At 39.9% G+C, this 13,367-nt stretch overlaps 1 protein-coding gene across 4 annotated transcripts in view; it reads right to left on the bottom strand.

Moving 5' to 3' along the window:
• HIVEP3 (HIVEP zinc finger 3) overlaps positions 1 to 13,367 on the bottom strand; it is a 340,969-nt gene that overhangs the window by 91,948 nt on the left and 235,654 nt on the right. For all 4 annotated transcript variants that reach the window (XM_072980264.2, XM_072980262.2, XM_078380210.1 and 1 more), the window contains 2 exons: positions 10,791 to 10,865; positions 1,572 to 1,639 (listed from right to left, as the gene is read on the bottom strand). The gene's annotated coding sequence lies outside the window, so the exon portion shown is untranslated. The remainder of the gene's footprint in view (positions 1 to 1,571; positions 1,640 to 10,790; positions 10,866 to 13,367) is intronic.

Raw genomic sequence — 13,367 nt, 5'->3', positions numbered from 1 at the left:
AAAAGTCCATCGCAAAGTGATTTCATCGCTCAACGGAACGATCACTAAGCGAGGCACCACTGTACCATACTAGTTTGATGCACTGCTGCCTTGATATACCACTTTATTTAACACAAATAAAAAGGAAAACCACTGTGGTCCACTTAACAACAGCCCTAGGAAAAGGTGGGGGAAAGAGGCCCCACTCCCACAAGGTAGCACAGCCCCAGCAGAGACTGGCCTGAAGAAAAAGGCAGGAAAAAGGGGGTTTCCCTGCCTTCCATCTCCCCAACTTTCACCCCATGGTTTTCCATTGTGCTGCAGCTGTCCTTTACTGCTGTTGCTGTCTGGGTAAACCTGCTCAAGAGTAAATTAGTGATCCAAAGACTTGTGTGGACCATTCTCATGGGAGATAAATATCTCAGTGTGAATGGAAGGATTGTTCAAGTGAGAGATAAAATAGATTGCACTGAAGATAAGAAACTTTTCAGTGCAAATCATATGGCTCCAAATTCCCTTGTCTGGACAGGCCCTAACTAAAAGTTCTAGGGGATTGCATAAAAGGGACAGCAAATAAAATGGAGCCATGAATACAGAATTTCATGTCACTGTCAGTCAGCCTTCTAGAGCCCCTCTTTGTGTAATAAGTAGGACTCATCTCCAAGTAAATATAGAATGAAGCCGTCAATCAGGGGACAAGGAATTTTTAGTTTTTCACATTTTTTGTTTGCACTTCAGCTCCCAGAAGCCTTAGCCACCATGCCCCATGTTAAAGGATTGTGGGATTTGTAATCCAAATCAGGTTTTAAAAATGGTTCCTATTCAGTTTTTGAAGTTTTTAAATGTTCACATGTTTTAAAACTTAAATCATGTTTTATTGAAAAACATGATTATATTGAAATAATAGATGATATACATCTTGAACCATATTGAGCTGCCTTATACAAAATCAGGCTACTAATCCTTCAAACTGGAGGTGGGGGAAGTGGAGGATGTGGACCTCTAGATGTTCTTTGACTTTGGTTTCCATCAGACCCAACCAGTACAGCACAGTCAATGTGGAAGTCACAATTCAACAACATATAGAGGTCCACCAAGGGAGGTCTCGTTTGATCTGCATAAAAATTGTCTACTTTGACTGCCAACAGTTGATTGGGCTCCCTGAAGGAGCTTCAAGCTAACTTTGAAGAAGTCAAGAAAGACCACAGCTTGGTGTTATATCATATGTATTGTATGCAGAAGGTCTCAACTTCAAGCCCCAGCACCTTCTGTAAAAAGGTTGAAGCACCAGGTGATGTCTTTCTTTTATTACTTGTTTATGTCAGAGATACAGTCCAATTAATGAATATATCAGATAATTTTCACCCAATAACAAGCGACATCAAGAGCATTTTAGGCAGTTGATATCAAGTCTCCCATTGTACTTGTAAAGGGACACAGAATACACTGATATAGGTGCTTAATCTTATAGCTCCCTTTCTGAAAAACTGAAAAGCCAGTCAGAGAAGATTCAATGCTGTACTAGCAGGGCAAATAGTCCATCCTGGTTTAAGGAACATTATTCCTAGTCAATTCTTTGAGCAACTTCTAACCTTCAGTCCATATGTTGTGATGTGTCATAGGTGGCGTCTCCCTTGTGAAATGTCCAAGTTCATTGTTTCTATGTAGAGAGAAAGAGAGTTGGCATAAGTCTTACTTTACCTTTAACAGACTGCACATAGCTTGCAGGTGTCTTAAGGCCTATGGAACATGCAGCATGATATACAGTTATTTTGATCAACTTCTATGTCAGCATAATCCATCTATGACAAATAGCCTTATTCTTAAAGCCAGAGTTTCAGATCATACTATATTTCAGATGTGAGAATCAGACTGTACATTTGTCATTGGGTCTCAAGAATACTCAGTAGTCATTTTGCATGTTCTCCCCTATAAGTCTGCTCCGCAAAAAATCAATATTTAAAAGACTAAATTAAAAATCAGTGTAGAGTTTTTCATATAAATACACATTCATATATGTATCTTCTTTCAATGGCCACAATGCAACAAGGTACATATACGGATGGAAATGCTTTTAAGAGCAAAATAGGAAGGAGACGATTTTTACTCCTTATAGCTCCTTATAATGCACCCTAGAACCCTTCTATAGAGGGCTAGGAAACTCTCTGGAACTAGTTTTCAAAGGAGTAGCCACATGAGTCTGTGAAAGCTTATCAGACAAGAAACAAAAAGAAATAATGAAAGAACGAAAAAGAAAAATGTTGTGGAATCTTAAGGGCTAATTGCTTATTTTGTGTGAGCTTTCATGGATCAAGTCCCGTTCCTCAAACATAAGAGTGAAATTATAAGACTGTCTTATTTATTAATGAACCCATGTCCAGGACGGCATACAGAAAATGGACAAAGTGAGTATGCTTCACAAGTAAAGGAATACGCTATCAGGCTACGAATGTCCATTATCAGTCCACAAAATAACAATAACTTAATTGACATAAGGTGGTGTGACATTTACCCTCGTGGCCCCTGCTTGTTTTCCCTCACAAAGGTTCATGTCGTGTTTTCTTCTCACTGCCACCAGTGGATTACTTCAATCCACAATATAAATGACGTTTGTCAGAACACTTGACTTGTGAACAGAAACAGAATTTATTTATTGAAGTGAAGCAGAATAAGTAATAACAGAATTTTTTCAGATATACATAATACAACAGTATACTCAAGCAATTCATCAACAGTTCTCTCAGTACATACTTCTTTTCTCTTGCAATATCATTACCGCCTTCTCTACCTATTTTCCTAACCAGCTCTATCTATCTCAGTATCTGTTCCCTCTCTCTCTCTGACTAACTAGCCCCTATTTGACTCCTCCTTCTCCTGCCAAGCCTCATGTAGCTGCTGACTCCCCCTCTCCAGTCCTCTCACAGGTTCATGCAAATCAGCTCATGAATATGAATAGCATGAGTGATGTGGGCGATCGCCACATTCCTCACCCCTAAAAAAAGTTTCTTTCATGAGGGAAAACCTTACAGTTTACCCTTATGAACAACGGAACATACAGGGAACATTACATACAAAACACCATCATAATAATATGCTTACCAGTTATGTCCTAAATCATATATCATGGGTCACCTCCAAATTCACAGGTATGTTTCTTTTAAGTGTAACATCAAACTCTTGGTTTATTTAAGATGCACTGAGATTTTAATCATCTGTTTCTTTATCTTTAATATTTGGTTTCTTAGGTGGGGGTTTGCATCACAAGGTTTTAAGTGCTTTTGCAGTTGCAGAGCAACTAGACTCATCAACCCTCCAGTTCTGCTGCAACAAATCCACAGGTTCTGACCCTCCTAACTGCAATTCACTCCCCTCTATGGTTCTCAGCCTCACCACTTTGTCCTCAGGACAGAATGCTCTTTCCTGGGCCTCATACAAGCCTTTCTCCTTTGCATGAGTACCCACCCACCCCCAAGCTTGGCTCTGTTACTTCTAAGGACTTCTCCCTATATTTTACAAGGACAATTAGCTGTTTGAGATGTCCATCTCCACTCCTATGAGGTGTTAATAAAACTTCCCTATATAACAGGTGTTAATCAACTATGAACTTCTCTGGGTGTTCAGGGGATAATGGGAAGGGAAATTCTTTGGCTTTCTCTGAACACGGAATCAGGGTGGTATCTTCCTTCTGTTCTAAAATAAAGGAAGTATTATTAGAATTTTTCGATATGACCACCTCAGCCATTTGTACTATCTCAGGGTTTTCCTCTAGACTGGGACATAGTTCAGGGTTTTTAGGGGTTAGAGGAATTTCCTTAACTTGTGCAAAACATTCATTTAAAGTAGGGTCTTCCTTTTGTTCTTTGATGAAAGATAGAGTCTTAGGGTTTCTCAGAATAATCAGATCTGCTGTCTTCTCTTATTTCAGGAATATCCCCATCATTTCCCTCAGTGGCTTCAATTTGCCTTCCCTGAGAGCAAGTTGTCACAAAAACACTGCACATTCTAAGCTAAATCCAGACCTATTAAACATGGGGCAGGAATTTGATTGGATATGGCCACCTTCCAAACTCCTGACCATCCCTTATATCTCATTGGTATTTTGGTATTTCAGAACCAATCCCTTTAACAGAAATATTTTCATGGTCTAACATATTTTTCTCAGGGACTATATTAGGGTGACATACTGTAACTTGTGAACAAGAATCTTTGAGTGTTATATAGTTATTATTAACATAGATAACATCTCCTGAGCTACATAGAAGATTCTGATTTCATTCTATCAGAAAGCACTGAACAATCCTGGCCTCAGGGAGATCTTGGCTCTCAAATTGTGTTGCTATGGCAACAGCTCCACGGCTAGCTTCAACTGTCACATTAGTTGTTTTATTATGCTGTACACAAAACACCTTCTTAGGGGGACTAGAATCTCCACCTTTATGTGATTACAATCCCTAGTCTTTTGAATCTCACACTGAGCCCAAAAAAACTTTTCTCCCCACACACATAACACCGTTTACTGGCACTGGGTTCAAAACAAAGGGCCATATTAACCTTTCCCTCAGAGCTATTAGGTTTCAGATGACTGTGCTCTGTAGATGAGGGACTGTCTCTAAAATGGCTTCCAGCAGCTTGGGTACTTCTGAGGTAATCTCTTCCTGGTGGGGGGGTCCTCTCCTCCTGTCGTCCCACACTTTCCCACCAATTTTTACCTCAGATAATCGAGGATCTCTAATCTCACTAATGGAATCAGCAAATTCAGATGCCTGTAATACATTTTTAGGTTTTTTTGTCCTTGACCAGATAATGCAATTTTCCTGGCAACACTGAATAAAATTGTTCTAAACCAACCACATTTTTAGTGGTAGAATATACCAGATGGGCAGGATACAAACAAACAAACAAACAAACAAACAAACAAACAAACAAACAAACAAACAAACAAACAAACAAACAAACAAACAAACAAACAAACAAACAAACAAACAAACAAACAAACAAACAAATAGGTCTAGAGAAGTGACATTTTCATGTTCCATCCATTTGTCCAAACATTAAGTCAATTTCGCCCCCACTTGAGTATAAGATTCTTCAGGCTTTTTGGTAAGGAAATGAAATTTTTTTCTAAGGTGTTCTGCATTTATGCCAAATCTAGAATATACTATTTTTCTATATGACTCAAAATCTCTAGCTTGCTCCAGAGGCATCTGAGAATAAAGCTCAGCTAAATCTCCACTTATTTGTGATCTCAAAACTATCATCGTTTCATCATCCTTAATCTCAAAGTCCCAGCATGTTCTCTCAAATGATATTAGGAAAGATTCAGGGCAATCTCCTTTCCTATATTAGGGGAATTTCTTTAGATTGATCTTTGAGAGATTTCCTTCACTAGAGTTGTTGTTGTTTTGAGCAGCTAATTCTAATTTTTTATCTGTATTTGAAATTCCATTTCCCTTTGTCTATTTTCTTGCTCAGAATCCATTTTCTTTTCTCTTTGCCTTAATTCCAGCTACCTTTCTCTTAATTCCATTTGTCTGGCCTTAGCCTTCTCCTTGAGCTCTAGTTCCTCAGCTTTCTCTTCAGCTCTGGCTTTTTCTCTAATTTCTAATTCCATGGCTTTTTCTCTGAGTCTATACTCCTGTTCTAGTTTCCATTTCTCCAGATCTAGGAATTTTGAATAATTTTCCTTGAGGGTTCCTCAGGTATTGGAGGGTCTCCATTTCCATTCCCATTTCCCTCAACCTCTTGAGGATCAATTTCCTCCATTACTGGCTTTTTAGTTATTTTGGGTGGCGTAAGTATGTACTTTCTTAATAAAAGGAACTGATTTCTATTGCTGAGTTAGTCAGGCCTCTTTTAAAAACACTTTTACTTCTGTTTTCTTTTTCCAATATTTTTCCGGCATACTATGTAGCTCTCACTCAGCAGTTATGGATGGCTACACTTTATCTGGCACCACACAGGTCACTATATTTCTTGGTCTGAGACAATCTCTTGCCTCCAGACACAAAACAATTCTACATAACTACTACTTCACTTCAGGCTTTTCAAAACTCCTTCAGATCTATACTGATCTTAGCTTTTCAAAACTTCCTCAGATTTATTCAGACCTAAAGCTTCTGCTCCATCTGTGATTGTCTTTTCTGTCAGACTGGATCTTCTGAGTTAGGCTCTTTTGTCCTATAAATCCTGAGGTAAATATTTTATTTTGAGTAGGTACTTTTCCTCTTCAAGGACTTCCCTAAAATCTAAGTTTAGAGGCCCCGCTACTAAGTCTTCCCTGAGACTCTAGCAGGTCACCCACTTCTTCACCTTAGAGCCAAAAACTTCCTTTCACCTAGGATTACCTGACTCTCAAAATATTCACTCTCCCAAAGTGGATTATTTAGTATCCCGCCACTGGACACCAATTGTGACATTTACCCTCATGGCCCCTGCTTGTTTTCCCTCACAAAAGCTCATGTCATGTTTTCTTCTTGCTGCCACCAGTGGATTACTTCAGTCCACAATATAAATGATGTATGTCAGAACACTTGTCTTGTGAACAAAAACGCCTAGAGTAGTCAAAATGACTAGATAGGTGGGGTATAAATACAATAAAAAAATAAATAAAGAGCTTATTTATTGAAGTGAAGCAGAATAACAATTTTTTTCTAGATACACAGTATACATAAGCAATTCATCAACAGTTCTCTCAGTGCATATTTCATTTCTCTTGCAATATCATTACTACCTTCTCTCCTATTTTCCTGATCAGCTCTATTTCTCTGATTAACCCTATCTATCTCAGTATCTGTTACCTCTCTCTCCAACTAACTAGCCCCTATCTGACTCCTTCTCCTGCCAAGCCTCATGTAGGTGCTGACTCTGCCTCTCTAGTCCTCTCATAGATTCATGAAAATCAGCACATGAATATGAATGGCTTGAGTGACATGGGCAATCGCCACAGGTGGCAAAATGTGTGAAGCAATGTAGCATTTCATGCACAGCAGTTCAACAGGATTCAATTCACAAATCACAGTCAAAGTACTTGTAGATTAGTCCAGAGTTCATTTACCAGATGAGCAGTCCTGGAGCCAAATTTCTTCTCCAAATATGCAGCACGGAGACAGGCTTCTCCCAGGATCTCTCCAACACAGCAATCCGACACAACATCAACCATCCCACACCACCAACAGATTGTGTGTGCTAGCTCTGTTAGCTTTATCTCAGGATTGTCCAATCCTGAGATTCTTCTCTCAGCTGTCACAATCAACTCAGCTGTGTTGATTCTAACTATACATGTTTCTACAGCTCTGATCCTGATAAATACTTACAGAATTGTTTTCAACAATTCCCTCAGGTTTGACTTAAACCTGTCAAGTCCTCTCATAGATTCATGCAAATCAGCTCATGAATATGAATGGCTTGAGTGACATGGGCAATCGCCACAGGTGGCAAAATGTGTGAAGCATGTAGCATTTCACAGTTGGTACTAAAACCTTCGACTGATATTCAGTCCTTTTAAGTGGGTCTCCAGCATCCATACACCTTATCTCACCTCTCTTTCAAGTCTTGTTTTGTTGTGAACACTGATTTTCTCAGACTACAATAACCATCCAATATACGTAGTTAAAGAACAAATTAATTAAATAAGATAAATACTCAGAAGCAACCTACTCCAAGACAGAACCGGAAGAGAAAACAAATCAATATCTGATTGAACACCTATTAAGGCTTAATAGCAGCATGGACATAAATACTATTATTTATGTCCTTCCTACAAAAATCGGCAACCTCAGCTATAGAAGCATCCATTTCCTCCTCAACAGCTTATCTGTTTCTTTATGTATGGTGTCTCAGTATTCTATTGCAACCACTCCTTTTAAAGGCAGCGTTCTATTAGCAATATTATGTATTTTCTTAGATAAGAAAAGGGCATCATCAAGTTGAGAAGAAACAGTTCAGAGGCAATTCACACATCTGAAATCTCCATTTTTGTTTTAGTAAGTTTTGGGGGCACATAGAGGTGAGACAAAAGTTTCCTCAGGAGAGGAGCATAGGAGTGACTGCCATTTTGTTTTTGCTCGCTTGCTTTTTTAACAAAAACAGGCAAACTGAGTTTTTGAGTTTTTTTTTTTAAATCATGGGAAACACAAAATGTCTGCCTGTTTTGCCACTTACTTTAGTGTCACATTACGACACACAGTCTTTCCCTAGCTAGCCTAACCTTGGTCCCCAGATGTTCTTTGACTGTAACTCTCAGAAATCCTGGCCAGCACAGCTAGAAGTGAAGACTTCTGGGAGTTGTAGTTTTGTAATTTTGTTTTGTAATTTGTCATTGGAAGATGTATGTAATATTTTTGTGTTGTTTTTATTAGTTGTCTACGTTATTTTGGAAGCCGCCTAGAGTGGTCATATAGACCAGATGGGTGGGATACAAACAAACAAACAAACAAACAAACAAACAAACAAACAAACAAATAAATAGTCGAGAACATCTGGGAACCCAAGGTTGTGAACCACTAAAGTAGAGAGAAAAACACACATATGTCTTACAGGGAGATTGTCCTTTTAACAGAACATTTTCTTCAAAAACTCCCCTACATTTATATTCCTCTCCAAAAAAGGCAAAGCTGTTTTTAAAATCTTAACTACTGGGGATGGGGTGGAATTATCTATCTTATTCCCCCCCTCACCCTGACAATGTTTTACATCAGGGGTCTCAAACATGCAGCCCGGGAGCCATTTGCAGTTCCCCCCAGATGATAGTTTGAGGCCCTTGCCTTGCCTGCCCCCCCAAAGTGCCCACACATCCTCTGCTGTCAAGAGTAAAAAAAAAAAAGCCTTGCCTCGCTCGCCGGCTCTCTCCCAAGACAGCACCTCTTGCACCCTCCATCCAGAACTGCAGCCTGCCAGCCAGCCCGCCTGTCTGTCGGCTAAGGAAACTCCTGGGCGGCTTCCTTGGGCTCTTGCTCCGCTTGGCGGAAAATCTGTTGCGGCCCAGCCTCACCCAGACTCTGCCTCTAGCGGCCTCCAGGTAAATTGAGTTTAAAACCCCTGTTTTACATCCTCCTCAATTCCCTGGATCTAGCACGATTCTAGGACAGGAGACAGTGGCACTCACAGAATGAAAATTGTGGAAAACAATCTGAGACAATTTTACACAGTGGCCTTATTTTCCTGTGGGAATGCAATTCAAAATTGTGTTCATTTTTCCCAGATGATCTGTCTCTGAACACACACTTGCAAAGCAAGGAAATTGCATTCTTGGTAAAATTCAGGGTGCAGTCACACATGCCAAAAGAAGAAGCACTCATCAAATTTGCTGATGACTCAAAGCTAGGGGGAATTGCTAATACTTTGGAAGATAGACTCAACATTCAGAAGAATCTAGACAGAGTTGAACATTGGGCCCTATCCAATAAGATGCAGTTCAGTGGCAGGAAAAGTAAGGTCCTGCACTTAGATAGGAGAAACCAGATGCACAGGTACAGGATAGGTGATACCTGGCTCAACAGTATTACCTTTGAGAGGGATTTAGGTGTCCCAGTGGACCACTGCCTAAGGATGAGTCAGCAGTGTGCTGCAGCTGCCAAGAAATCCAACAGAGTTGTAGGCTGCATCAGCAGGGGGATAGCATCAAGACCACATGAAGTGATGGTACCACTCTATCCCATGCTGGTGAGGCCGCACTTGGAGTGCTGTGTCCAGTTCTGGTCACGACAATACAAAAAAGATGCTGAGGCAGAGAAGAGCAACAAAGATGCTAAAGGAACTGGAAGCTAAATCCTATCAGGAATGACTAAAAGAACTAGGTCTGTTTAGCTTAACGAAGAGAAGACTGAGGAGAGACATGATAGCAGTCTTCCAATATTTATTTTATTTATTTATTTAATTTATATGCCGCCCACTCTACCCAAAGGTCTTACCACAGGGAAGAGGGCATTGATTTATTCTCCATTGCGCCTGAGGGTAGGACAAGAACCAATGGGTTGAAACTCGTCAGGGGGTTGGACTAGAGGACTTCCAAAGTCCCTTCCAACCCTACGACGATTCTATGATTCTATGAACCCCAGTTACATCGATTCTGCTATTATTTAAATCACTTTATAAATTTCCATTCACACGACACACAGGTAACATTGATTCATTTGGCCAGCCAAATGATTTTCTTCCACCTCACCAGCATGGCCTTTTTAAAAATGTTCTGATCCCTGTATCACTTCAAAGAAGAGTATAAGTACAGTATGTGTGTATATATATATATGTATGTATTAATATGCTTAGTGATAAATCACTTACTTTTTCTTTCATATTTTTTTTCCACAACAGTTTATCATTTAACCTATTGTAACTGTCATTCCTGCTTTTGTGTGGCTTATAGTTAATCCTCATCACCCAGCTTTTCAACACAGTTTAAGTCCTTTTAATGTATTTATCAAGACATATCCCACCAGTGGCACATTGACTAACAGTTGGAAGTGACAGGAAAAGAGCGGTATATCACTTATGAATATTTTTTAGAAAATTTTAGGGCAGTGGGGACCCAGAACCACACAAATAGCAAGAAATATACCGATTGAATTGACAGCCATGTGAATGGGCCCAGTGGTATATATACACGTGACTATACATAGAAATATATCAGTTTTAAAGGAGGAGGAAAAAGAAACAGTTCAAATGGTCTATACGATTAGGCCTTCAAGCTAAAAGTTATTTACTGGAGAACACAGACAACACAAGTAGAAACCCTGATCTCCAGCTACAACACAACAGCCAAAACACATACTGTACTTGCTCCACTTAACGGCAGAGGCATAGAGAATACTTACAACAAAGTGGATGTTCTACGGCTCTGATGGTGTTTGTTCTTTTAAAAATGTGTTTTGTGAAAAGCTCAGTTCAACCTGAAAAATAACAAAAACGGAACAGCCATCAGAAAACACTGGAGAAGCAAATTTCACATAGAAGCAACCATGGGTGGGACTCAGATGCTTGAATTATAACACCTTCCCTTAAAACAGAAACCAATACATAAAATTATCATTCTGTAGAGAGATACTTCACTCCAGATGTTGAACTGACTGTCCCTTGAATCTGCATGTTTATGGTCGTGTGTTAAATATTCAAGACATCTCATCTGACTGTGAAATCTACCACTAAGCTAGAGTCCCAATTAAAGTAGTACTTCTGTTTTTCTGTGGGTAGAGGATGGGTTGCCATATTGCCCAGCTGAGCTACAGTAGTTTCACTCAGATTCTCGATGGGCCACCCAGTGCTCATTTAGACCATCAGCCAGCCTGAATTTGAAGCATTTGTTAAAAACAGAATTAAGTCTTAAGTCTATAGTTTTTGTAGAAGTGGAAGTAGCTATGGACCAAATTTGATTCAATTGTTTTGTAAGCAGCTAGTCTTCTCAACCACATTGCAGTCTGTTTTAATCAATGATTGAAGCCACTGATAGTTGAATGTCCACCTGTTGATACCAATAGATGAGAGCTTTGTCAGATGAAAAGCAATATAGAGAGATATTATTTCATTGCCATTATTACCGTTGTTGTTGCTGTTGTAATTATACTGTATGGTATTAATAGCAATAATAACATTTAATATTTTAAAAGTGTCTTTGAGCACATGAATCACGTTTTCTGCATTAGCTCAGCAGATCCAAGTAAGGTCAGTATGATTGTTTCTGTTGTGCAGGTATGGACATGATGCTAGTTGGTGGATTCTGGGACTTATTGTTTAAAAAACTAACTTTCTGAAGTTTAGGCTAAGCACAGGAACAGTTTATCCATTTCAGACTCTGTAGCACCAACTCTTGGAGAGTCCCTGGCACTGCTGTCTGGCCTCCCCTTCTTCATTTTTTTCTCCCTCATGGCTCCATTACTCCTGATTTGCTCCACCACCCTGTCTGCTACCTTCTCTTCCTTCCTTAACCTCTCCCACCCCTGTTTCACCCAGTACCTGCCTACCTTCTGTAAAGCAGTGTAGGCTGCACATGCGGCCTTATGCAGCTTTAAACAGTGCAGGCAGGCAGACAGACAGGAAAACAGGTGGTGGTGATGGTGCCACCACCGTTGCCATAATGTGAAGAACAAGGGAAAGGAAGTTCTGGCATGTAATGTGGGCTGGGGAGAAGCAAGGTGGGGCAAAGAGAAGGTGACACTAATGAGGAAGATGGCAGTAGCTCCTTTTCTCCCGAATCTGGTGGCAAGATAGTCTGAGTCACCCCACACATTACTCCATTCAAACTGATTTTATAACTCTTTTTTGGTTGGACTGGTTATGTAGTCTGCTTGTGCTGGTTTGTCTCAAATGCAGAAGAATCCCTATTTGCGGGAAAGTTGTAATGTTTCAATATTTGCATTGCCTTCAACTGTCTGAAAGCATAAGAACCTCAGAAGACGTGGATTCAAATCCCTGTTCAGCAATAAAATTTACAGGGCAACCTTGTGCTGGCCATATTATCTCAGCCTGGGCTACCTTACACCCATCTCATATATGACTAGTTCTTTATTGCTGAAAAAGATCTAAGACAAAAACAGTGGTTGCTTCCTACATATAATGCAATATTGAAAGAAGTGATTTGAACTGGGGATTATTGGGCAGAAGGCTCTGCTGTTTTCACACATGATTTGCACAATGACAACTAATTTATCTGATGGGGCAATCCAGTTATGGTGAACAAGAATATGGCCACCCTTGCAGGACATGGCTGCTGCACAACCTAAAGAAAAGGTCAACTTGCTTGGATTCAAGAGTCTCAGGGAAACCAGCACCATGAAACCTAAGTCGGGAAACATCACCATCCAGCCCAGGGAAGGCAGATATCAAGCTCATAAGTGCCAAAATGCATGTTGCTCTCTTTCCCAGTCAAAGGGAGGCAGATGCTCCAGAAATGTATGTCTGGCCTGTCTAAGGCCATGCTGTACCACATGGCTTTCACATTCCATTCCTTCCATCTGATCAACCTTCACAATACCTTTGTTTTTAACAGCAGATGCACCAGTACCATATGCATGCATGATTTATCCTCGTCATGTAAAAATGCTAAATACAGTGGTGCCCTGCTTGACAGCTGTCAAACTTGGGTCCAATGCTTTCCAATGGGGGAGAAAAAAATTCACCAAAAATTAACAAAGAGTCAGATCAAAGCCAAATTAAGTTTGCACATGTTTTACAAGGTGCTCTAACGATTCCAACCATTTAAAACCATTTTGAAACTTTTAAGACACACTTAAAATTGCAAAAATGGACATTGCAAAACCATTGGAATGCATTGAAAAGGTTTCAATGCATTCCAATGGGGGAAACATTGTATCGCTTAGCGATGTTTCCTATGGGGATTTTCGCTTAAGGACGCCAATGGGAATGGATTAACCGGTTTTCAATGCATTCCTATGGGG

Source organism: Pogona vitticeps, chromosome 9, assembly GCF_051106095.1.
Source record: "Pogona vitticeps strain Pit_001003342236 chromosome 9, PviZW2.1, whole genome shotgun sequence".
NCBI lineage: Eukaryota > Metazoa > Chordata > Lepidosauria > Squamata > Agamidae > Pogona > Pogona vitticeps.
This window is presented reverse-complemented; position numbering and strand designations above follow the sequence as displayed.